Source organism: Scyliorhinus canicula, chromosome 17 (assembly GCF_902713615.1).
Source record: "Scyliorhinus canicula chromosome 17, sScyCan1.1, whole genome shotgun sequence".
Taxonomy (NCBI): domain Eukaryota; kingdom Metazoa; phylum Chordata; class Chondrichthyes; order Carcharhiniformes; family Scyliorhinidae; genus Scyliorhinus; species Scyliorhinus canicula.
In genome coordinates this window covers 28,733,909-28,756,114 of record NC_052162.1, presented here as the reverse complement: position 1 = coordinate 28,756,114, position 22,206 = coordinate 28,733,909, and the positions used below count along the sequence as shown (strand labels likewise).

Below are 22,206 nucleotides of genomic sequence, written 5' to 3'. Positions count from 1 at the left end.
ACTGCGGAGCTCTGTGTCCCTTGAAGATTAAGGGTGGCACATATAATTTGTTTTACAGTTGGTCTATGGTTAACACTGGAATAAGCCAGTGCTCTCAATGTCAATGTATTAGAAAAGGCAGACCTGCTCTGTTTGCATCATTGCTATTTCACAAGGAAATTGTCAGTTTTGCTCTTATTTGCATAGATTAGATCATTATCAAGAAGACAAAGAGAGAGAGAGATCTATGCAAGCAGGAAACAAGTGCAATTTCTCACCAACATGTTTTCACAAGTTGGTTTCAATTACATGTTTACAGAAACTTATTAAACTTGTATTAACAAATTTGTAAAAAAAATACATCTGAAGGCTCTAAAGAACCAAAGGTAAAGCTGAAGTATTGAGCTGATCTACCGACCACGTTGCACCCATCCCGGAGTGAGACATGGCCGGTAGATTCCGGGTGAGGTGTCCACGGGCTTCCCGGCAGGCACAATGCCTTGCGGGATCTATCCAAGTCCTGCAAGGCAGCGCAACCAGGCCACACGCGCTTAAGTAGGATTTAACCCTCTTTAAGTATATTTACCCAAGATCTACCAGCCTCCCGGGATCCACCCGCATCCCCAGGAAGGCCTCAGCTGGGCACCATTCATTACTGGCCTACACAAACATGGTCCAGCCAGAATGGCCCTCGGGGGGATCTCCCGGGCCATCGGAGGCCCCTTAGTGGCCAGGGTTAGTGTTGGATGGTCCTTTCTCCTTGCCTTTGAATGTGGGCACCTTGGCACTACCATGCTGGCACCTTGGTCCACTGCCAAGGTGCCCAGGTGGCACTGCAATGTCAGCAGTAGCGCGCCCAGGTGCCCTGATGCCAGGGTGGCACTGCCAAGGGTCAGGGCATGAGGGGGACATGCCCATGAAAGGAGGGTGGAGGAGGGATATGAAGGGTGGGGGGTGCAGGGCAGGTAGATAGAACTCCTGGATGGTTGGAGAGGGTGGTAGTCCTGGAAGGGGTAGGGTGTACAGGGTGGGGGGCCTGAAGAAGTGGGGCCCTTAGGGACCCCATAGTGGGGTGTCTTCACTTGGGAGGTCTGGGGTAAAACCAGACAGAACGGCACTCATGGGGGTCTCCAAAGGGATCGGTGGCCCTCAGCTGCATGCCCTTTGGGCAGGATGGCCCCCTGGCACTGCTGGTGCCACCGGGATACCTTGGTACTGCCAGCCTGGCACCCTGGTAGTGCCACCTGGGTGCCAACCTGGCACTGCCAAGTGCCAAGCTGGCATTTTCTGCCAGCGCAATTGCCCAGTGTTGGGGGGGGGGGGTGGAGAGAAGAGGGAGGGAACCCTCCCATATTGCGTTCGGGCTGGGGGAGTTGGGGGCCTCGGAGATCGGGATGCCGTTTTTAAATGTGCTATGTGCACGTTCCCCGATCAGGCCCCTTATTCAGAGTGAGTATGTTGAATAACCATGTGTTTCTCGGCACTTCAAGTGCAGAGAAACACGCGGCTAAATGCGCTTGCTCGGGGACTTTGTTCTCTTTTGGGAAAGTTGTGCCCCAATGTGGCCTAAACCAGTGAGAAACTCCAGGGCCCACAAAAGTGACAAAGTGTGGTTAGACAGCAGTGGGAAACCTGCCAACAGAGCCGGTGGGAAACTCCGGCCAAACCTGAAATGACACTTCAGAATGTTTCCATTAGATCACGCCCATTAGCACCAGCACAAGCAGAAGTAAGTAAATGTAAAGTCGCCATAGTCATGGATGACCATGGGCTGCTTTTCACTTTGAGGGGGAGAGCTGACTGGTGGTGATTTAACCTGAGGATCACCGCACCTCAGGCAGAGGCAAGGTTGAGAAGGTGGAGGGCCAAAAAATCTCATTCTGTGCTGTCATTTCTAATATTCTCATTAAATGAGCATTGTGCTGATGAAAGGTTGTTCCTATAGCTTTGGCTTCTCTTTCAGTCATCAGCCCTTTGCTTTTCCTGGACTTTTGTTCCTTTTTCTAATACGGGATGTGATTGTGTTACCTGGAAAAGACCAGTCATTCTTGCACTCTAAAATGACAGCAAAATTGCCCCAATCGGTTCGACACCAGAAAACCTGAGGGCTTCTCTGACACCAGCAAAAACTTGCATTTCTAGACCCTCTTAACATAGGAAAACCAAAGCAATTTACAGAGATGGAATAAAAGTAATGGGTATGGAGCCAAATACTTTGACCAAATGTTTGGGCAAATAAGTGCCGGGATTCTCCAAAATCCCAGCCAAGTGTTGACGCCGGCGTAAACACCGGAGCGGTGGACGCCGACGTCAACGGGCCTCCTGGCCCAGCAATTCACTGGTTTTTAGGGGGCTAGGACGGCGCCGGAGTGCTGCATACCGCTCAGGCGCCAAAAGGTGACCCTGCACGGCCGGCGCGGGTCCGCGTATGCACGTGGTTGCCGTCTCGAGGACCTAACAGCGGAAGGAGGTAGGCCCCCTCCAGATCACGCCCGCCTGCCATTCAGAAGGCCCCGATCATGGGCCTGGACCCTGTGGAGGCCCCCCCCCACCCCACCCGGAGTCAGATTGCCCCCCTCCCCTCCCAAACCAGGACATCCATAGTGGCCACGGGTCCGAGCTCCTGCTGGGTGGTACCAGGTTTGAATCACGCCGGCGGGACTCGGCAGGAGTTCGGCCCATCACCCGCGGAGAATCCCGCGGGGGCCTATTTCAGCAGCCCCTGACCAGCACCGCGGCCCGGCGTGGCAGAAATTTCCCACGCACCCGCCGATTCTCCAATCTGTCGCGGGCTCGGAGAATCCCGGCCGTGGACTTTATGAAGTAGGGGAGCTCATGGAAGGAATACCAGAGCGAAGGTAGTTGAAGGCACATCTACCAGGTTGAAGGCACATAAGAACATAAGAACATAAGAACTAGGAGCAGGAGTAGGCCATCTGGCCCCTCGAGCCTGCTCCGCCATTCAATTAGATCATGGCTGATCTTTTGTGGACTCAGCTCCACTTTCCGGCCCGAACACCATAACCCTTAATCCCTTTATTCTTCAAAAAACTATCTATCTTTACCATACATCTACCAATGATGGATCAAAGGAAAAGACATTGCAGGAGGACAGAGTTGATGGATATGTCCAAGGCTAAAAAGGGATTTATAAACAGGAATGAGAACTTCAATCTCCATGAACTGAGATCAACATGTAGGTCATCAATGAATTGTGTGAATTGAGGTGGGGTAAGAGGGTGGACTGCAATGTCTTAGATGATGTGACATTTATGACAGGTGGGAAGCCAGCTAATAATGCATTGGAATAGTACTTCTGGTGGTGACAAACTTCAAGATTTCAAGCAGCAGGCAGGCTGAAGTAGGGGGAAAAGAGCGGTCAATGTTTCAGGAGGTGCACGTCAGTGGTCTTTGTGATAGAGAGAATGTGGGTTGAAACTAGAGAGTCAAAAGGACAAGAAGATCGTAAACAGTTTGGTTCTGCCGATCACAATACCCTGGGCTAGTGCATAGTTAATTCCTGCCCCACTTCACCCGGAGTCGCAATACAGCTAAAATTAGAGGTCCTTAGTAAACTAGTCCCCAGGTTTGTAACTTTAACACAAGATTGTCTACCTTCTCTGCAGAGTCAGGATCATTTCAAGTTTACAGCAAAGATGTGCCGGACACCCACTGGTTTTAGAACAATAAAGTCGTTCTTTCACTTCAGCAAGCAAAAGAGAGAGGGGGAGAAAGTGTGTTCCTTTTCTTCCCAAGGTCTAAACACTTCTGCTAAGTTCTCTCAGAAGGCATCACGCAGGAACCAAGCACTGATTGTGGTCAGGAAGAACACTGTCCCTGGCCAATCCACTGGTTGCTAGTTTACCAATCGAACAGAGTCCCTCCAAAGCTGGATCCTACGATTCACTCAGAGGCAAGAGTTTGTTTTTCCTTACCAAAATACAAAGCCAGGAACATACTGTCCTAGCAAGCAGGCTGTTTTAACTTAGTCTTCTGTTTGAAGGCACATTCCGATTATGGTTCCATGGTACAAAACTAATTTAAAAAAATAAATAAACAGGTTGGACTCTTACATACCTCCCCACTTAGAGGGATGAAATTTTATTTGCAAGGAAATTTCATCACAAGGTATATGTCACAAAACACACATCCATTCATCTTCCCTTTCCCACTACCTAAGTTCCCCCAATTCTTATATCTGCCACTTATCAGCACTTAAACTTGTGACAATCCATTTGCAATGATATTGTCCTTTCCAGGAATATGCACAATTTGTACATTGAAAGGTTGCAACAATAAACTCCAATGGATCAATCTTGTGTTCTGAGTTTTACATTTTTACTTCAAAGTGCTGAAGGGCTAGTAGCAATGCTTCCTTCTCAATGCTGGAGTACTTTCTTTGTTAATATAGTTAGGTACAAACTTTCGATAGAACCCGAACACGCCTATGAACCTCAATCTCCCATTTTGTTTTGTGAATGGGGAAATCTAGTAACGCCCTTACCTTGGCTATCACTCATGCCTGACCCACTACGTGCCCTGGGTAGATCACTTTTGCTTTGGCAACCTCACTTTTGGTCAAAGTGATGACTAAATTGGCCAACTGCAATTGTTTAAATAACTCCTCCAACTGCCCTACGTGCTTCTTCGATGTGTCCCTGTAAACTACCACCTCGTCTGAATAAACCATGCAGATGCGCACCCGAGTCACTACTTGATATATCAGTCGTTGAAATGTAGCTGGTGCATGTTTAAATCCAAACAGCATCACTTTACACTGATACAATCCTCTTGGAGTTACATTGGAGTCACAAAGGTAGATATCTCTTTAGTCCTGGGCATTAAAGGAACCTGCCAATACCTGTTTGGCAAATCGATTTTTGAAAGGCATGAGGCATTGCCTATCCTAACAATATAATCCTCCGGCCTGGGAATGAGATACAAATCCACTTTGATGATAGCATTCACCTTCCGGCAGTCTGTACAGAACCAGGTTATCCCATCCGGCTTAGGTACTAACACGAACAGCAAACTTCAGCGACTCTTATTCAGCTCAATGAAATGATTTGCCAACATATATTGGATTTCTGCTTCTATCTGAGTTAGTTTCTGTGGGTTCAGTCAATATGGATGCTGCCTTATTGGGTTGGAGTCACCTACTTCTACATTATGTTCAGTTAATGTAGTGGTCCCCTCGTATGTCCCGGCAGATCATTTGCTTTTTCAGTAGCCTAATGAGATCTTTTTGTTGCTCTTCTAAGTATGCAAACTCAGTATCTAACTGTTCTAGTATTACTGTATTTGATAGTCCTTGACCTCACTCTTACTATCTCTGTCCTCTTTCACTACATCTACCTCCTGACACACTGGTTGCCTCCTGTGATAACCTGCCTGCTTACCACTGGCTGGGGACTAATGGCAATCCCACAATCCTTTGGGAGTATGAGCTTCCCCAATGAGAGGGGGCGGAGAAATCATTAGCAGATTCCCTGCATAAATAAAGCTGGCCAGTTTGGAACCGGCGAGAGGAGAGTGAGCAGCAAGGAGTTGCTGCTGCTGTGGATATATGTTATTGTAAATAAATGTTATTTCTTTCTATCCTTCAACTCGTTTTGAGGCCCTCACAAAACTTCCTCTCTTCTTCTTCCCTATGATATTTCTTCGACATATTTATGTGGTATAATCACTCCTTCTTCCTCTGACCTGGAGTATCTTTGGGTACGTCACCTTACTCGCCCTCCTAATTAGCTTATAGGGGCCGCTGAAATTTGAATTCAAAGGTTCGCCCTGCAAAGGAAACAATACCAATACCTAATCTCCAGCTTTGGAGGTTTGGGACCTGGCATGTTTGTATGCCGACGTTTTCAAACAGTGGGAAACTCATTTCACTTTCAAGGGAGGAGGCCTGATGGAATAAAATCTTCATCAGGCTCTTAACTGGCCACTATCAGGCCTTCCCCAGGAATTTGAACCCCAAAGTTGGAAATCCTGCCCACTGAGCACAGCTGGCCAGAGACGGGCAGGTTTCCATTGCTCGTAGCCCCATCAGGAGTGGTAGCTGCTTGTTGCGGATAGTACACCAGAGTCTGCACCAGGGATCATTGATGGGGATTGTGGGGAGGAGGTCATGAGAGTGGGTGCAGTGGAGTTGCATCACTCCATTTTGTTGGACTGAGAGATAATTGGTGTCAATAGCTCAATATTGAGCCATTGACATCCCACCACCAGTGGGCGCATTTCTGATTTGGGCCTCTTCCAGCCTCAGATGTAATTATGAGAGGTTTTCCCAGCATAGATATACTGATATTGGCCTCTTCCGTGATTAAGTGGGCCTGACCACAATAGGCAACGTTAAATCCAGATTGCAGACCTTGAGAAAAGTGGACATCCAAAGTTTAGAAAATTGTGAAATATGGTTCAGGAAGAGGATTGGAGAGAAAACGAGAGCAATGAAGAAGTTCTCAGGATGGGCAGCACGGTGGTGCAGTGGGTTAGCCTTGCAGCCTCACGGCGCCGAGGTCCCAGGTTCGATCCCGGCTCTGGGTCACTGTCCGTTTGGAGTTTGCACATTCTCCCCGTGTTTGCGGGGTTTCGACCCCACAACCCAACAATGCGCAGAGTAGGTGGATTGGCCACACAAAATTTCCCCTTAATTGGAAAAAAAATGAATTGGGTACACTAAATTTATAAAAAAACAAAAAAGAAGTTCTCAGGATGGTGAAGGAGTAGGATTGTCAGTGAATATCATTAAGGGTAAAAAGGTTGGATTGGCCATATTTTAAGGCATGAGAACTTACTGTAAGGGGTGCTTGAAAGAAGATTAGAGGGTTGTAGACCAAGAGTGAGAAAAAGAATGATTGGAAATGAGAGGCTCCTGCAAGCAGCTGAAGAGGAACGGCAGTCGCACGTTGTGGAGGGGGAAACCTCCACAGCTGCCGCTGTGCCTTGGTCGAGGGAGAAATGCTTCAAACGCATCCCTGAGTGCTGGCCCCCTTTGCTGCCAATGCTGCCGGAGCCCCATAGGCCAATGGGAAATTTTCCAATTGGCCTCTGAACAAGTGGCATCTTAATTAGTTTAAGCAGCCACTTGCCCATTGGAGGCAGGTAGCAGTTCAGGCCCGAAGCCAACCAGGTCCCAAACCCGGGGGGGGGGGGGCTAGTGCCAGTAAACAAACAGTCACACGGTCCAGTGGTGTGCCCCCATATCAGAATAAAAATCCTGCCCTATATCTCCAATGACAGATTTAGTAGCTGTGCCCTATTCAACACTACGTTACATCATTTCACTCATTTAAACAAGTGACACTTGAATACTTCCAACCCAATGACACAATTCCTGAATCCAGAGAATTTTAAAAGATTACGACTGATGCTTTTCCATTTTCCTCACTTGTTTCTTTTAACACCCGGGGTTGGAAAGCCACTACATCAGATGCTCCATCGAGATTTAGCTATTATATGTCGAATTGTTTTCACTATTCGCATTTTGTTTTGAATCACATAAATTCCACCCTTTGATTTTTTTAGATTCTGTTCTATCACTGGTATTTTACCCTGCTTCTCTGTGAAAACAGATATAAAGTACTTGTTTAATAAATCTACCTTTATCCAGCTCTCAAATGATAATGTCAGCTGTGTGTGTTTTAATAGGCCCCACACCTCTCTTAACCACTCTCTTGTTCTTCATACATTTCCCAAAGCTTTTACCATTGGCCTTTATATCACTTGCAACATTTTGAATCATTCTCCTTTGTGCTGCTTTTGATGCCTTGTTGCTGCTTTCTACATTCTCCCAGTCTGCTGCATTGGCACTTTTCTTGCCATATTGCTGGGCAAACAAAGGTAGTTTTCATAGATTTTCATAGAATTTACAGTGCAGAAGGAGGCCACTCGGCCCATCGAGTCTGCACCGGCTCCCGCAAAGAGCACCCCACCCAAGGTTAACACCTCCACCCTATCCCCACAACCCAGCAACCCCATCCAACACTAAGAGACACTAAGGGCAATTTATCATGGCAATCCACCTAACCTGCACATCTTTGGACTGTGGGAGGAAACCGGAGCACCCGGAGGAAACCCACGCACACACGGGGAGGATGTGCAGACTCCACACAGACAATGACCCAAGCCGGAATCGAACCTGGGACCCTGGAGCTGTGAAGCGATTGTGCTATCCACAATGCTACCGTGCTGCCCTTAGTTTAAGGGATTTATATTTGTCTTGGTAAACATTAAAAATAAGGTTCAGGTTTAAGTGGGTTTAATGTAATGTTTCTGTGCCTGGAAGGGTAAAAGCTATAGTTAGATTCATGCTGGACAAAGGTGTTAGTAAGAGTGGGAATTGGTAAAGTTCCAACTGTGTTTTTATTGCACTTAGAGAGGGCCAAGGTGTGAAGAATAAATAAACCAGTGGCAACATAACATTTGAGACCTTATAAGGTGGAGAAGCTTTGATGTTTTAGTTAGCTAATTAGATTGCAATTGAAGATAGGTAGTGAAAGAGAAGGAAGCTCCCATAGGTCTGCTAGAAGCAGTTGGTTTAGAAAGCTAGAGAGGAAATATCTCAGTTTGGCTAGAAGAAAAGTCATACGCTGGAGTAATGGTTGAGAAAACAAGTGCAGAGATCTGAATACTAAAGAAAACTTGAGAAATGAGGAGAAGTTTTCAAGAAGCCTGAGGTTAAAGGCACAAGAGCAGAGAACTGTTCAGTAAAGACAGACAGAGCTGCGAAGAAGGCTGAGACATCAGAAAGATATCTGAAGTGATTTTCAAGATTGTGACATTTTACTACAGCCTGTGGGCTTCACAGCGCCAGGTTCAATTCCACTGTGGGTCCCTGTCTGTGTGGAGTCTGCACATTCTCCCCGTGTCTGCGTGGGTTCCTCCGGGTGCTCCGGTTTCCTCCCACAGTCCAAAGATGTGCAGGTTACGTGGATTGGCCATGCCAAATTGCCCTTAGGTGAGATGGGGTTGCAAGGTTACGGGGATAGGGTGGAGATATGGGGTTAAGTAGGGTACTCTTTCCAAGAGCCGGTGCAGACTCTGTGGGCCGAATGGCCTCCTTCTGCACTGTAAATTCTATAATTCTATGGAACGTGAATTGAAATAACTATGGAAATCGGTGACTGGAACTAGGAGCTTGTGTAAAAACAGCTGAGGCAAAGGAAACCTAAAAGTGGGTAGTGTAAAATCCTGGACTGGATACGCCATTAAAAGTGGAGGAGAAACTTTGTTTAAAAGTGTCGTTTGGAAAACCTGGTCTGGATTTCAGCATTCAAACTGCTGAGGGAAAGCATAACTATGAAAGAAGATTTTAAAGCATGTTTTTGGGAGTGGAGTTTGGAAATTCTCACTGACAATTACCTGGGGGGATTCTGAGAAGACATCCACAAACATTCATTTAGGATTCAGAGTGGAGAGTGTATATGTCCGCAGTCACCTTGCATGCTTAAAAGGGACTTTGTGTTAATGAGACCATTGTAGATTAAGATATACTTTATAATCCGTGTTAATCCTAAAACCTGTGTGCAATTGTTAAACTAAGCAGGGGGTGGGGTCAGGGGAATAAAGGCGCACTGCATCATAACCCAATTTCTTCATGTTGAATACATGCTTCTTCTTGTTAAAACTAATGAGCAGTCCAATGACTCTATTCCTCCATGTTTAATAAAATAAATTACTGTCTTTTGAGCCAGGGTTCATTCTCAAAACTTCTCATCCAGTTATAACATCAACTGGGATCGTAACATTGTGTAAACCACTTCCTTCATCTTTAAACTGCATCTGGCCTCATATGTTGAGCATGGTTGCTTGATTGCATTAGTGGAACTTTAGGGGTGTGTATTGACCTTACATTGTGCTAAATCTCCCACAGATTTTTTAAAAAATGCTATAACTATTAAAAGCTCCGCCTAGTTTAACATGTTCTCGTTATGTCTCATTCCTTTAAAGTCAGCCATAAGTTTAAAATGAGTGTGCTCTTTCACCCTTCTCAAACCTGAAGTTAAATTCTACCTGGTTGCCTGGATTTACCTGACTGCTTGCTGGCGGCGTGGGATTTGCTGATCTGGTCAGCAGCCCACGGGTTTCCCGGCAACGTGGGGTGGTTTCAATGGGAAATCCCAACGGGACCAGAGAATGGCACCACCAGCGAACAGTGCCACGCCTCCTGCCGCTGAGAAACAGGCGACTGGAAGCCCAAAGAATCCTGCCCATTATGTTCGTTGTTTGCAATATGCTCTCTTAACTGCTGATTTTTAATCAATTCTGGGGCCCAGATTTTCACTATAATGGTGCAGCTCTCCATCCATCGTGGCAAAAATCCTGGAAATGGGTGAAATTTCTAAATGACTCCCTGAAATTTCCCATCTTCATAGGGGTGAGACTGGAGTTGGATGGTTTGCACATGCACGATTCACAGAGGCAGCTGGCCACTTAAATCACGACTGCCTCCTTGGAAGTAAGATTCAGGTAGGCCAAGAGTGTGAAACCCAGAGCGTTCAGATTAGGGCAGTTAAGAGGAGGTCTGACCTTCGTGGACTAATCTGAATAGCCCTTTGGCGAGGGCCCTGGGACGCCATGCGAACATGATTAGGCACCTTTTACACTCAAATTCAAAGAAGTGTCCAGCTGTCAAGTGACTGTCAGAGAAGTGTTCAAAGATACAAGGGGAGTTGACATGGAGGGGATAAGTGCATGGATGGAGATATGGTTTAGCATGAGTTGACATAGGATGGTGAGGTGTTGGTATAGATGGGACATAGGGAGTGTGGTGGGGAGTGAGGGGGAATTAAGGGTGAGGGCTGGTGTGAAGTTTTTTGTTTCATAATTTTTTATTTAAACAGAGTACCCGAGAACAGAAGCCAACCTTCCACCCAGCCCATCACTGCACCCAGAAGCCCCTGCACTCATTCCAGGGCTGCCCACCCAGATTTCTATTATGCCAGCATCCCCACCCTGTAACCAAATCTCTGAGCTAAGGGTGGACATTTTTAAAGGTCGGGTTCACAGAGCCAGCAATTCTCCCGTCTCTGTGCACACAGTCCGGGGATGAAAGGCCTTGCTCTTTACTCATTACAAATTCTAGTCTGAATTCAACATTTTGGCTCCGATATTAACTGCAGGTAGGGGGAAGAAACGGGAAAGGCCACAATCAAAGAACCCCTTGAGCATAGAGGCTCGCTGCCCCTGCCAATTCTAACAAGAACTGCTGCACTGCCTCCCACCCAGCAGCTAATCAAATTTCCAGGAAGAAATACAATTGGAAGGAAGCCATGGCTGTGGAGCCGTGGGGACAAATTGCAAGGTCTCCGTGTCAGCTCCAGACCGCGGTCGGGATTGTGTTGGGCTGGCTGGCGAAGAGGAGATGTTTGGCGAGGTTGGAGAAGTGTACTGGTGGGGCATGGTCAACACTGGGAAGAGAGCTTTAGGGCAGTGGTCTGTGCTGTGCTGGGAGAGATTGAAGGTTTCCACGTAAAACCTGGGGAGCTGGTGCAGGGGGTTTCCTGGTCCACCGGGGGTGATAAAAGAGTAGCTCTTCAGCACTTAGGAAGTCACTACCTTGCACCTTTGATCTGCTACCAAGCGGCCACCAGCTCTGTCTTCCCCTCATTTCCAGTCACATTTACATCACAGTTCTGTCGTCGCGATGTATCTTTGGAATCCAAACTGGGCTCCCACCTGCCAGTTGTAGCAGCCTCATTAAAGGCCTGGCTTCTGGATGTTAGAATTTAAAAGGGTAGGATTGTGTTTGGGTTGCGCATTCCTGATTTTTAACCAAACCAGTGGATTAAATTGAAGGCCAAAGTTTCAGAAAATTGCTCTGGACTCTGAAAACTCATTGCCTTTATGTCTCGAGTGCTTGTGCATTCCCCACTCTGTGTGAAAATTAAAATCTCCCCTTATCATACTTTTTCCTTTGTCTGATCTCTGTACAATGCATCCTGCTACTGCGCTGTTGTCAGAGGGGCTCTACTTACCTGAGGCACGCATCCTTTGCTGCTTCTTAATTCTAATTGTGCGGAACTATATCCCAGCAAGGAGTCGACATCTTCAAGAGAGGAGGAAAGGGAAGAAAATTAACAAGGGAAACAGGGATACAGCCACTAAAGGATCAGAAAAATAACACACATGCGATGATATTGAAATGGCAGTGCTACTGCTGAACAGATGCTTTGGGTGGAATTTTAATGATGGCGAGTGATCAGTGCTCGCATAACGCACTACCACTGACTCTCCAAAGCCCACTGCCATTCAATGTTCACTTGAGGGTTGATTGGCAATGGACTAAACTCCCTTGGAAGGAAGTCCCATCCAGGTACACGCTGCAGTGCCCAGAAGAGGTGCTGCAGTCTGAGAAGGAAAAATGTTTTTTCTCTGTTTCCCACCCTACTTGCCCTCAAGCAGCCTAAAAATTGAGACTGGATGGGGAAAAAGCCCTTGTGGCCATTAAGTGGCTACTTAAGGACCTAAATAGGTGAACGGGTGGGTTTCCTGCCCAAGGCCATGCCAGTCCAAGCATTAAATTGCATCTGGGTTTGGACAGATAGAATCCCGCCCATTCAATTTTACGTTCCCCCAGCCTCAGACCCTGCCTGGGAGAGGGGGCCCTCCCAGTCTCAATGGTCCTTCACTCACCTCAGGACCCCCTCCGTATCCAGATATCGATGAAACCTGACTATGATCACCTATGATGGCTCCCCGGATCTGGGCTTCTGCCACAGCAACCGATGGACCAGTCCAATCCAGGAGGGGTCGGAAATACCCCCTCCCCCACTAATTTCCCAACATCTTGGACATAGAGTCCGTGGTGTTTGAGCCCTCCAGACCCTCCGGCAGCCCAACGCCCTTTAGGTTTTGGCATCTGGAGCAGTTCTCTGGATTGTCAATCTTGGCCTTTAGCACTCTATGCTCCTCAGCCAACAACGCCACCTTTGCCTCCAGGAAGGCAAACCCATCACTATGGTCAGAGAGAACCATCTCCACCTTCTGTATCGTCACCCCTTCTATCCGCCAGTCCATCTTGTCCAAGGCCACCCGAATTGGAGCCAAAGCCCCGCAATAACCAACGCCTCAGTCATACACTGAGGGGCCAATGACACAGCAGAAGCCCCTGCCATGCTCCCCTCTGCTGAGGCGCGAGGAACTTCTGAGTCTGATGATGATCCCTTGCCTGGCGTCTGCCTTGTGTTATATTTACCAGACATTACTCGTACGAGGGGGTCTTATTCCATACGATTTCCTCCAAAACGTAGCCCATACACCAGGCAAAAAGAGGCCAAAAACAAAGCACCATGTGACTGCTCACATGGTACGTGTGACTGCTCACCACATAGTCGTGAGTCATAAAGTTGACTCTTAACTGCTCTCTGGATTGGCCAAGCAAGCCACTCAGTTCAAGGGCAATTAGGGATGAGCAAATGCTGACCTTGCCTGCGCTGTTGTCATTCCATGAATGAATAAAATAAAAAAGAATGCTGGAGATTCTGGTCGCAATAATTAAATTCTCCTCAGGTTGCAAATATTCTGTCTGAGTTGAAAAAGAAATGGAAGAGGGATAAACCTGGTAATGACAGATCAGTCAGCCTAATGTCACTGCTGGGAAAACCCCTAGTTGTCATAATCCAGGACAAATTAGTTTTCACTTGAAAAATAAATTAATAAACAACAGTTATAATAATAATCTTTATTGTCACAAGTAGGCTGACATTGCAATGAAGTTGCTGTGAAAAGCCCCTCGTCGCCACATTCCGGAACCTGTTCGGGTACACAGAGGGAGAATTCAGAATGTCCAATTCACCTAACAGTACATCTTTCGGGACTAGTGGGAGGAAACCGGAGCACGCAGAAGAAACCCACGCAGACACAGGGAGAACGTGCAGACTCCGCACAGACAATGACCCAGCCGGGAATCGAACCCGGGACCCTGGCGCTGTGAAGCCACAGTGCTAACCGCTGTCTACCGTGCTGCCCAGTTGAAGGCAAATCATTCCTGGCAAATGTGATTTAACTCTTTTCTAAAGTAGATGGAGATGGTTGCTGAAGGTCGTTGATTATTTGCATAATAATTAAAAGGTGACAATAATTAATTAGTGTCACATAATAGACAGATTTGTGAAACAGAAGCCTATGGGAGTAAAGGGGTAGTGGCAAAATAGGTACAAAATTCGCTTTGGAAGGAAAAGCGGAGAGGGTCACCAATTTTAGACTGGAGAATGCAGTGGCATCTCCCGGGGGTCAGTGCTTGGGTCACTGTTCTTTTTCTAAATATACACTGTGAGTTGCTCTCTTCCACACAGTATTAGCCAGAAGCCGCCTGCTCCTCCTCAGCCTTTCCCTAACATTCTCATTTGTAGAAGCATGCTGTGACTGCATAATTGCAACAACCCGCAGTCTGATCCCATTGGCCAGACTGTGTACGAGCTTTGTTAACGGACTTGCAATTATGCTCAGTCACTGACACCAGACTCCAGGAGGCAACACCTGAACAAGACTGGGGGAAAAAAAGACTCTTAAATAAATCTATGGCTTACAATTTTTACAAACAAATAAGTCACCCTCAGGTTTAACCAACCATATTAACTCGTATTAAAAATGTTAAGTTGCCATTTGGAATCAGATCCTTCCATCCAGTTGCATTTCTCTATAAACAGATGCTGCCTGACCTGCTGAGTATGTCTAGCATTTTCTCACTTCATTGCAGCTTTCCGCCATCTGCTGTAATTGAAAGCACACAGGATCGAACCATATCTCTTAGATACATGGCGCTGAATTATTGGCCGGGTGCAGAGGCACATTTCAGTGCGTGAATGGCTGCACTTTATTGGGGCAAATCCAATTTTCCTCTGCAGTCGCGACGCTGCACCATTTCCCTTTGGCCCTGAATTTAAAATGGCTAAATAAACACGGGGCAATGAATGTTGCTGTAAAGTCTGTCTGGACCGAAGACATCAACATCCAAACAGCGGAACAGCTCAAGAAAGCAGAGCTAAGGAGTCTGATTTTTAGTGCAAGCTATTCCATGCTCCAAATTTTAAATTTAGACCAGTGTTTAATGGCCTATATTTATTAATTACACAGTTTTTAAAAAAAGTTAGCATTTCTACAGCATCTTTCGCAAGCACAGGACATCCATTAGCTACATAATGCTGTCGTAAGTGAGAAACAAGGCAGCCAATTTGTGCACAGTAGGATCCAACATACAGCAATGAGTTGACGACCAGATAACCTGTTTGCGATATTGATTGAGGGATGAATATTGAGCAGGACACCAGCGGTTAATACAGTTGGATCTTTTATGGCCACCGAAAAGGGCAGACAGAGCCGCGGTTTAAGGTCTCAATCAGAAGACAGCACCTCTGAAAGTTCATCACTTCCTCAGTACTGCTTTGGAGGGCCACATGTTGCATTTTTGTGTTTGAGTCAGGGAATGGGTCTCGGACCTCCAACCATCTGGCTCAGACACAATAGTGCTACTGACTGAGCCACGGCTGACAACTGCTACGATTAGGACATCGTAAAAAGATCTTACTAATGCTTTTATCAAACACACGAACTAGAAGCATACAAAATAAATCTCCGCCTTTAGATTTCTCAACAGTGAATTGTTTACGATCCTTTTGCACAAGCAATTTCTCAGCACATTTATTATTGAAAGAAAGATATTTACTTGTGTAATCAAGGCCAGTAGAAATGATTTATTTCACTGCATGTAATGAAACCAGATTTAATGGAAAACATTGCTACTAAAAATAACTTGCTCTACAGAAAAAAAAGCTACTGCTCAAAAGTAAAACAGAAAGATTTGCTCCAAAAGCTTGCATTATGAAGCACCTTTAATGCACAAAACATCCTAAAGTACTTCACAGAGGCAATCAAATGAAAAATGGAAAAGTAGACAAGTATGATTCATTGGGTAACTCTTTGAAAGACGTGAATGGCTAAATAGACTCTTTCCCCGAGGTATCTCCATTGGCCACACACAAGTGTCAGGCAATGACAATTTCCATCAAGAGAGAATCTAACCATCTCCCCTTGACATTCAATGGCATTATTATGATCAACATTCTGCCAGGTTACTATTGACAGGAATTGAACTGGACTGGTCATATAAATACTACAGAAAAAGCAGGTCAGAGGTCGGGAATTCTACAATGGGTAACTCACCTCCTGACTTCCCAAAGCCTGCCCACCATCTACAAGGCTCAAGTCAGAGGTTTGATGGAATAATCTCTGTATGCCTGGGTGAGTGAGTGTAGCTCCAACAATACTCAGGAAGCTCGGCCACATCCAAGACAAACCAGTCTGCTTGACTGGCACTCCATCCACCATCTCCACCATTCACTCCCTCCACCATCCAAACACAGCGGCAGAAGTGTGTACAATCTATAAGATGCACTGCAGCAACCCGCCAAGGCTTCTTCAACAGCACCTTTCAAACCTGCAATCTCTACTGTCTAGAAGGCACAAACAACACCAGCTGCAAGTTCCCCTCCAAGCCACACACCACCCTGGCTTGGGGACTTTATCACCCTTCCTTCATTGTCACTGGGTCAAATCGTGTAACTCCCTTCCTAACAGCACGGTGGGCGTACCTACAGCACATGACCTGCATTGGCCCACCTTCCAAGTACAATTAGGGATGGGCAAAAAATCTTGGCCTGGCCAGGCCAGCGTCGCACAAAACACATTAAAAAAAAACTGTCCAGCCAGGTAATTTAATTTCTTGCACCATTTCAATGCTGTGTCACTATGATGCAGAGCACGGCCCAACACTGACCAGAGGACGGTGAAGTTAAACAAGTATGTGCCATTCTCATTCCAGAGTTAAAGCTGGAAGCTGATAAGAATGCAAAAGGTGGCTGAACGTTACAGAAGCTTGGGTTTGGCCCTCACACTGTACTGCAATTTGGCACTGATAAGACTTCCTGGAAAAACATTGTTGGATAATGCAACATCAACCAACTGAAAGCTTGAGCAGACAGGCAGTGGTTATTTCTCTGGCACCCAGACCAATCCTTGTGGTCCCAGGCAGTGCTTCCTCATCCCTGAATTTAATGGCTGTGCAGCCACTGTCTGGAAACTTTCAGGCCATTTTAGCAAAGAGGTCTTCCAGCAGCATGCTCATTAAACAATGATAAAACCATCTACCCTCCAGCTTCCGGATTGGCCAGCCTGTCAATGGTCACATTCCTACCTGCGACTTAAAATTGATCAAATTATACATTGAAATTCACAAGCTTTTCATATAAACTTAAGTGTTGTCTCTGCATAATCTGATCTCGTGGCAAGACATTATACAATTTAACCAATCATTAGTTTTGCTCAGTGTTAACAACATTAGCATTCTCCTGTTGCATTATGCCATAATAGCTATAACAGTATGCGGCGTAATCAAAGGATTAATCCAATGCTAAAGGACCCAGTGTGGTATCTAAGTTATAAGTTCATAAGATATGGGAACAGAATTAGGCCAATTGGCCCATCGAGTTTGCTCTGCCATTCGATCATGGCTGATCTTATCCTGTCCTTAACTCCACCGTCTTGCCCGTTCTCCATAAACCTTCAACCCATTACCAATTAAAAAGCTGGTACGAGCCCTATGGTCCTCTTCACAATTTACTTTCCTAACTTTGTGTCATCAGTACGTTTAGCAACCATACATTCGGTTAAGTTTAGCAACCCCTTCAGCCCCTTCATCCAAGTCATTAATATAAATTGCAAATAGTTGAGGTCTAGCACTGATTCCTGTGGCAATCCACTTGTCACATCTTGCCAACAAAAAGGACCCATTTTTGCCTGCTCTCTGTTTTCTGTTTCCTCCCACAAGTCCTGAATGACGTGCTGTTAGGTGAATTGTATATTCTGAATTCTCCCTCAGTGTATCTGAACAGGCGCTGGAATGTGGCGACTAGGGGATTTTCACAGTAACTTCATTGCAGTGTTAATGTAAGCCTACTTGTGATACTAATAAAGATTATTGTTATTACATACAAACATTACAGTCACCCAAGGCTGGAATTGAATCCGGGTCCCTGGCGCTGTGAGGCAGGTGATGATACAGGTGATAACTTCAACTGTTTATTAACAAAGATTCTTTGACTGTTCTTACATGCCGTGTCTGTAGCCAGGCCGGAGTAATTTCCAGCAGCCGCCCCCACATTGAATATCAGAACCGATGCTCAGGTCATATGGCAATATGTGAATGGATGCACATTCTGCAACCACAATGATATCTGCTGTATCCAAACTAGTCTCGTCCTTCACTAGAAAATAAAAAGTAATTTTGTCTGCAGCATCTACACATACTTTTGCACTATGTTCAGTCATGATGATTAAAAATCATGCTTAAAAACTAATTTGTTTGGTCCTTTGCAGTCACTGAAATGAAACAGACAGTGTTGCCGTATTGGTACTGATAAAATTAATTGTATAGGCACACATTAAAGATAGTGGAATAGTAAGGGACAAAAGTCGGGTTTACACAGGAAATTCTTGACAGCCTCTAGTTAAAGCCACTCAGCAGAGAAAAAACTCCTTCATGGCCCGCGTGCTGCTTCTTGAACAGCTGTCGTCATGTGGGTTGGCTAACACCCAATGCGAGAGTTCATTCCAGGGGACATTGGACCTTTCCCCAATGCAGCAAATTCCCTTCAAAATGAACGTTTTTAATTCAGTCTTTTTCCCCTCCCCAACATACACCATCCAGCTGAATGTTTACCAGCTTCAATGCATTGAATTTTACCATACAGCAAAAGGCCATAGGTCCTCGATGGTCACAGGTTATTCTTCACATGCCAAGCTTCCTCGCACCTTACTTCATTTTGCTCTGTCAACATGCAATCCCCATCCCCACAACAAAACACAATGATAGCTAAATACTGAGTAATTTGCATGAAGGTGAAAATCTGAATAAGACAAAATGTCATCTGAGGAACAGAACTTCAAAAATGTTTTAATTTAAATCTTCTAATCTGAACCACGTGAAGCAATTATAATCTGGAAGAAATATCATTGATTTCGGACTTTGGATAGATGCATTTATAACGGATCGGGCAGCAGTTTGAGGTAGCGAGGCAGGCCGACAATAGTCCCGAAGAGCTGGATAAGGAACCGCTGACTCTTCCTTCGGAGGCTGCACAACAAGATTCTGTTTGAGGGAAGCATACCTACTCCATCCACTTAGAATCCCTGTAGTGCAGAAGGAGGCCATTTGGCCCATAGAGTCTGCACCAACCCTCTGAAAGAGCACCCTACCTAGGCCCACCCTCTCCCCATCCAATCCCCGTAACACCACCTAACCTTTGGACGCTAAGGGGCAATTTAGCATGGACAATCCACCTAACCTGCACATCTTTGGACTGTGGGTAGGAATCTGGAGCATCGGGAGGAAACCCACGCAGACATGGAGGAAAAGTGCAAACTCCACACAATCACCCCAGGCCAGAATTGAACCTGGGACCTTGGAGCTGTGAGGCAGCAATGCTAACCACTGTGCCACCATGCCGCCCACTTGGAGTACTGTGGTTAAACGGTAAGCCATCAAGGAATCGTGCTAACTTCGGCGGACTTTTAGCTGTTCATGCAAGTTATCCTGGCATGCAGAGCCGGCAGGAGGCCCACAGAGTAAGTGGATTTGACTTTAATGAGGAAATCATTATTAATGTGAAATCATAAGCACAAGATTCGAAGAAACTCATTCACAATTCTCTATAAATATTCATAAGGCTATCAATCCATTGCCCCCCGAGGAAGTTGGAACCTATGGCATCCGTAGTCAAACGTTGCAATTTTCCTGAAATTTGGAACCAGCTTTACAGAGATAAATGATGGACCTACTGAATGCCCCACTGTCTCGATGAAGAGGAACAGGGCAAAATTATGCATGGTCACCCAGCCCATTCAATGTCTTCATCAATGATGTGTTCAATTCACAGTCGAGTCGACCAATATAACAGTATCAGCTGCAAAAAACACATTACCTAGTATGGAATAGATACTTCAACTGTATCCTTTGAGACAGATGTGAAAGTACCTGTTGCAGGCATTCTTGAAAGTATCATGGAGTTCTGTTCTAAAGATGATATTGTATGGTTTGCCGGCTGACCTGTGAATTTGGTGCACCTGGTTCACAATTTTTGAAAATAGATTAACCATAGCACCATTAACATGGTGCTTTTGCGTGGACAAAATGGATGTAAACGATATTAGATACAACAATTTGTCCCAATTGTTCACGTAGACATCTGCATAATATTGATTAAAATAGGTTGAAACTAGTTCTGAAAATGGGCAAAGGAAAGTCAAAGGTGAATATATTCAATCAGAAGAGGGTCCATTTCAATGTTTTGAGAAGGGATCTTTCTCACACAATGTTGACTTGGAAAACAGTAAATGGGCAATAACCAGTCCCCAAGGCAAACATGGCTCAGGTACAGGCTAAGCATATTCCAATAAGGACATCCTAAGTTAGTGCTCCCTGAATGATAAAGGAAGTAGAGGTGAAAATAAGACCATAAGACGTTGGAGCAGAATAGGCCATTTGGTCCATCGAGTCTGCTCTGCCATTCAATGAGATCATGACTTTTCTGATATGATAATCCTCAAATCCACTTTCCCGCCTCGCCTCATAACCCTTGATTCCCATAATGATTAAAAATGTCTATCTCAGCCTTGAACACACTTAATGACCCAGCCTTCACAGCCCTCTCTGATAAAGAATTCCACAGATTCACTGCCATCTGAGAGAAGAAATTCCTCCACTGTCTTAAATGAACAACCCCTTACTCCGAGATTATGCCCCCAAGTCGCAGACTCTCCCACAAAGGGAAACAAACTCCCAGCATCCACACTGTCAAATCCCTGAGAATCCTATATGTCTCAATAAGATTGCCTCTTGCTTCTAAACTCCAATGCGGACAGGCCCAACCTATTTAACCTCTCCTCATAGAAAATCCCTCTATACCAGGGATCAACCTAGTGACCGTTCTCTGGGCTGCCTCCAAAGCCAGTATATCTTGCCTTAGAAAAGGTGGCTAAAACTGCTCACAGTATTCCAGTTGTGGCTAACTACAAACCATATGCAGCTTTGATTCATTCATCTCCCTTTAAGGTTCAGTGGCCTAAGTGATGAAACTCCAATGTTTGTAAATATTGACCACATCAAAGAGAAATGCATTGCAAGCACAAACTGGTGCCATTGAGACGCACGCCCGCGCAGTCGCATTCAAGTTTGAATATTATCGGGCCCACCCACAATGCTCCTCCTTCAAAGGGCCAAGTTCCCGATGGCATGGGCCTCGTGTGGTCTCAGTAGTCGTAAGCCTGGCATGGTGGCTGCAGAGAGAGAGGGCGTGCGGACAGTGTCCTGTACCTCCATACTCCGGCGAGAGCCATGCCACTGGCCAGGCTTCTGCCAGGGCTAGGGAGAGTAGTGGGGGATGGCCAGGTGGTGGGCTGTGGGGTAGGCATGGATGGGTATGAAGTCCAGCACAACCGGTGCTAGATTTTCCGGCACGAATGGTGCATGTGTAGGGGTATAGGCGTACGCGCGTCTGCAGCTTGTCAGCCCTGCGCATATCCAGCACCAATCTGCTGATTCTCCCACCGTTTGTCATGTGTTCCGCGGGTGTTTCACACGGTACTGGTGCTAGCCCCTGGGGAATCGGTGTGGCGCCGATTTTTCCTACGTGAAATACCACAGATTCTCCGTTGGCGTCAGCACTTAGATGCAGGAACGGAGAATTTAGTCCCAATACTGAACGATGCTCGCCAAAGATCTCCAAGGCAAAGGAGATAGATCCCAACACCTTAGGTACCTCGGGAATCTGTGCATTAAAGTGACAGGAACTGTCTCGCTTTAATATGCAGATTTGTCTACAGTTTGCGGGATTCACATCGCATCGTGTCGCAAGATCGCATTAGAAACCATGGGGTGTTGCATAGCTGGTAGATCTCAGGAGTGGGATCTCCCAGCTTCTATCAGACACATTGAACCGCGGCGAGCTGCTTTTCGGGCACAGCTGGCCATAAAATCACGCCCGATTTGTGTCTCCCCCCCCCCACCCCGATCCACCCAGTAGAGCGTCCCACCAGTAGCTCTATAAAATCAGAATGTCTTATACAGAAAATCCCAAAAATGTGCAAAACGTTTCTATACAAATCTTCAGGTAGTCCCCCTCCCCAACACAGAAAAATTCTTTACATTGATTTTTTTAAAGAAGAGTTTCA

At 45.9% G+C, this 22,206-nt stretch overlaps 1 protein-coding gene across 2 annotated transcripts in view; it reads right to left on the bottom strand.

The window, feature by feature from the left end:
* LOC119952389 (serine/threonine-protein kinase PAK 3) overlaps positions 1 to 22,206 on the bottom strand; it is a 264,771-nt gene that overhangs the window by 165,539 nt on the left and 77,026 nt on the right. Inside the window, exon 2 of one of the 2 annotated variants that reach the window (XM_038776100.1) lies at positions 11,958 to 12,028. The exons of the other annotated variant lie outside the window; for it this stretch is intronic. The gene's annotated coding sequence lies outside the window, so the exon portion shown is untranslated. The remainder of the gene's footprint in view (positions 1 to 11,957; positions 12,029 to 22,206) is intronic. 2 annotated transcript variants of the gene reach the window in all.